Raw genomic sequence first — 4,552 nt, 5'->3', positions numbered from 1 at the left:
CACCATGGCTAGCTTTCTTATGTGTGTCCTGGGCATCAAACTCAGGTCCTTGAGCTGACAAGACAAGCCCTTTACTAACAAAGATGTCCCCAACCTACACCATACTCAGTGGTAGGTGAGTATGGTGTAAAAGAATCCTCTACTGGAAACGACATTCTACTTTGGACCTCCGTGTGGCATGGAGGTAGGCTACTTGAGCTCTAAAGACACTTTCCACTCTGATCTTCTTAGCATCTATGGATAAAAGCCCATACCTACATCAGCATCAGCCTACCCTTATGGTGGGACAGTCTCTGGATTTACTCTCACTTGTAGTAACAGGCCTTTCCTCCCACACACACCAATACAGGCTTCACAGCCAAATCCCTGAGCTTGAGGGATGCAGGTCAGACATGAGGCCCACTGAATCAACCGCCTCAAATACAAAGCTGAGTAGGAAAGGTGGAAGCCTCCCTGGCTGCACCCACCTCCCCAGCCCCCCTTGAAGCCCCCTCTCCTTTCCAGCTTCCGCTGAATCCATCTGAAGAAGGCCTTCAGGAGGGTTCCCTTGGCACAGTCCGCACTGGGTCATTAGCTGTTGAGACGAAAGTCCAACCCGCAGCGTGTGCATCCCCAGCTCCCACCCTGCCTGAATCAACACTTGGCAGGGAACCAAAGCTTCTCCTGCTTGGGCCCCAGTGGCTCCCTGCTATACAGCCAGGTCCAGCCAGCACCTACTGCATTCCCCCAGGGCCGCACCTGCAGAAGGACGATAAGGGAATCAGATTCTCCTGCGACGGCAGAGGGATAGTCCAAAGATCTAGAATATTTAGCTGTATTTACCCGCCGTAATCAGCTTCTCAAAGACAGTTGCTGGGCAGCTCGCTCTACATTGATTATACCACCGCCTATTTTTGGCCCCCGGGGGCAAACAGTTCTGATTAATATTTCACAACACATTTTTTTTCATATCCCTTTCTTCGTGTTGTTGCCTTTCTCTCTCTCTTTCCTCCTCCTGAGCCCCTGAGAGCCTGATAGAGAGACGCAGAATATTTTACTGTCTCTTGTGTCTGCCTGCTCCAGTAATCAGCGGACTCAATCACGCTTGCAGTGTTTTTATGAATTAATAACAGGCACTTTGGAGGGCTAGCGGGGGAGGCAGGAAACACAATCTATGGAACCTTAATGAGCGCCGTGGGGAACAGCTAGCTCACTGCCTCTCACCCCACCACACTGCACTGTAAATCATCTTTTCTGAGATTACTGGCTTTCGAACCAGCCTAGACAGCTTGCAGGAACTCCTCTGTCCCTGCCAGGTCCCTCCAGGAAATGGAATCTGGGAGAAACAGCACATCTTGAAGAGGGAAGGGAAGGGGTAGGGCTCGGTTGGTAGAGAGTTTGCCTGGCATGGGCCAAGCTCTGGGTTCCATCCCCACACATGGACAGTGGAGGCAGAAAGATCAGAAGTTCAAGGTCACCCTTGGCTGCATAGCAAGTTTGAAGCCAGCCTGGTCTACACGGGGCCAATGCAAAAGGAGGGTAGAGAACAGACTTAAAGCCTGATTTTTCTTTGTCTACAGCCATAACATCCTATATGGATCAAATCTCACATGAAAAGGCAAAGGAGCTGGTGTCTTGACTTGGCCAGACAAATGGCCACATTCTTCCATGTGCCTTACACCGTTACTCTGGCAAATTAGGCGAAGAGGGCTGAGGCGTGGAGGGTCAGCTGGTATCCTAGGTATCCTGGGTCACATATCGTCTCCCAGAGGAAGGGCCTTTCACTCCTGAGTCTAGAAACATGTTCTTGATTCTCATGGCATTTCCTGGCGCCTAAATTTTCCATGTCTCAATTACACCAAATATCCCAAGAACTCAAGCCATATCTTGATATAACATGGGGGGAAAAAAACAAAACAACTTCCAATGCACTGTCGTCTGACACACGTAGTCCTGCCAGGTGGAAACAGCGCCCAGTTCACAGCATCAGGTGCTCTCACTACGCGAGGCACCCAATCTGGTCCTACTTGACAAGAGCAGACAGAAAACAGGAGTCAGGGAAAGGCCAAATGACCACAGGGCACAGTCCCTCCCCCTGACCTTGTGAAATGTCATAGTCCACACTCTAAGGGACAACCCTCCATATTCTTCGTTTGTGAAGATGAGTAGAATCCTCACCTGAAGCAGAACCATAGACTGAGAGCAGACCCATCTTCCCAGTGAGACAATAAAGGCCGATAATCCTCAAGCAGAACCATAGACTGAGACCAGACCCATCTTCCCAGTGAGACAATAAAGGCCGATAATCCTCAAGCAGAACCATAGACTGAGAGCAGACCCATCTTCCCAGTGAGACAATAAAGGCCGATAATCCTCAAGCAGAACCATAGACTGAGAGCAGACCCATCTTCCCAGTGAGACAATAAAGGCCGATAATCTAACCAGGAAGTTGGCTTGGAAGCAAAGCCAAGCTACAAGGATGCTGTATCCACATGAAAGTAGAGAAAAACAAATGTTAATCTGTTTATGACGCTATGCCCTTGGGCTCAGATGTCACCTCCGTGGAAGGGTAGCCCTCCATCCCAAGCAGGTGCCACTTGCCAAGGCCTCTGTGACATCACTAAGTTCATCTGGCCTCCCTCTAGAGAGGTACCGAGTTTCTCATTCCTCTCAGGTCCACTCATCACCTGCTGGGGCAGACGCCTGGGGTCATTTGTTTTCTGTTAACTTTCAAGTTTCTTCATACAGCAGCTTCCAAGGCTTGGAAAAGCCAGCATTTAGGAAGCACAGTGCGTTTGAACTTGAGCTGAAAGCCTCTCTGCTGTGAGACTTGGAAACCCACCTCTGGATGCAGTTGTTGCCAACAGAGGGGAAACAAGAAAGCACCCTTATCCACACTTTGCAGCAAGCTCTGTGTTAGGCCATGGAAGAGCACCTATGTCACAGGCTGGCTGAGTTTCCAGAGGGGACTTTAGGACCACTTGGTGAGAGGACAAGTCACCTGAGGATCCTGAGGTTTAAACACCTGGGTAGCAGGGGAAGAGGCAGAAGAAAGAGGGAGAAAGAAGAGAGAAGAAATAGAGACGAAGATGCAGGGGTGGATGCATGTGTACCCAGAGAACCAATGGCCCAGATACCACCCAGACACAACAGTCCTGGTCTCAGGCAAATGTAAGGCAGAAGGAGGCAAAATGGGGAGTGTGAAATTAGGCCCTGGATTCTGTGGCGGAAGCCGTAAGGTCTCAAGACTCCCATTTTGCAAATACTTCTTAGCATTGTCGAGAGCATAGTTAACTTACCATGATCATACAAACTCCGTAACCCAAATCTGCAAACAGCATCTCTCTGTGTTAGTCATTCTATGCTCCCCAGGGAGGGCTGCTTTTGCCAGGATTCCTCCCACATTGTCTCCTGCTGCAAGCTTTAGGAGGCCTTTGACCGAGGTCAGGTTTCCACTGAAGACCCAGCTCACTGGTACTTTACCACTTCTCCCTTGCAAGTATGTCTCCATGTTAGCATCGTCAGTGTCCTGTGAGAAAATCATGGGAAATGCTCTCATTTGCCACCCAGGCCCCATCACACATGAGCCAGAATCTAAATTTTAGTCCCCTCACTGGGTCCTGGGTGGACCCAGTTAATGGTGAGAAACTGGGACTATTGGGTAACTGGAGAGCACCCCCAGATGTGTACTTGCCTTTTAACACTGCTGCCTCTCCTTGGCCCCAGCTGATTCTCCTGCTGGAGAAGCCGAACCTTTCCACCAGACTTCCAGGGTCCAGGGAGAACGGACAAACTCTGGAATCTTCAGTAAGAAACATCTCCAAATTCTAACAACCTTCAGCTCCCCCTGGCAGGTAAACTTCTTAGGCTGGCCTCGTGGTAGGCCTTGGCATACACTTCTACACAGGGCAGCTATATCAACCCTGATTGTCATCTCTCAGATCCCACTGGCTTATGAGAACTGGGGCTTGTATGGTGCCTCATTTCACGGTCCTCCTGGACAGAGACACAATGTATATAACAATCCTTCCAGAGAGTTTTATGCATTATGGTCTGGCTTTGCTTTAATGAAACCCCATCTTAAAGGCACAAGAATGAGATGTCCAGTGTGTGTGTGTGTGTCTGTGTGTGTGTGTGTGTGTGTGTCTGTGTGTGTCTGTGTGCATGTGTGTGCATGTATGTGTCTCTATGTGTGTCTGTGTGCATGTGTGTGCATGTATGTGTCTCTATGTGTGTCTGTGTGCATGTGTGTGTATGTGTATGTGTGGGTGGCTGGGTGAAGGTTGGAGGTCAGCCTCAAATGTCATTCCTCACAAACTCTATGTCTGTGGAACCTGCGGATGAGGTTAGATTGCTTGGTCAGAGAGCCCAAGGGTCTGCCTGGTTCTGCCTCCCCAAGCACTGGGGTCACACACCACCATGCCCAGTTTTTTATATGGTGTCTGGGGCTCAATCTCTTGTCCTCGTGGTTGTGAGATAAACGCTTCTGACTGCTCTGTCCCTCCAGCCCAGAGATGTCCACTTTTATTCAGTGGATACTTACTTCAGGTGACAGCCCTGAGCTAGGCATTGT

This window comes from Mus musculus, chromosome 9, assembly GCF_000001635.26.
Source record: "Mus musculus strain C57BL/6J chromosome 9, GRCm38.p6 C57BL/6J".
NCBI classification, from domain to species: domain Eukaryota; kingdom Metazoa; phylum Chordata; class Mammalia; order Rodentia; family Muridae; genus Mus; species Mus musculus.
Note: the sequence above shows the minus strand (reverse complement) of the source record.